The sequence below is a fragment of the Alligator sinensis genome, unplaced genomic scaffold (assembly GCF_000455745.1).
Source record: "Alligator sinensis unplaced genomic scaffold, ASM45574v1 scaffold268_1, whole genome shotgun sequence".
NCBI classification, from domain to species: Eukaryota; Metazoa; Chordata; order Crocodylia; family Alligatoridae; genus Alligator; species Alligator sinensis.
Genome location: NW_005841853.1, coordinates 3,087,461 through 3,087,737, shown reverse-complemented (window position 1 = coordinate 3,087,737; position 277 = coordinate 3,087,461).

Sequence of the window (277 nt, the reverse complement as noted above, 5' to 3'; positions counted from 1 at the left end):
ATAGATACCCAAGATATAGATACAAAGATAAAGATATAGATACCCAAGATATAGATACAAAGATCTAGATACTCAAGTTCTAGATACAATGCTACAGATAAAGATACTCAAGATATAGTTACAGTCCCGTTCAGGAATGTGGAAAACTTCGCTCCTTCTTCCACGGCTGCACCGTACATACATACATACATGTGTGTGTATATATATATATATATATAAAAGAAAGAGGAAGTTTTCCGCGTTCCCGAGCCAGGCCGGTGCGGTGTGTGCCGGGGGC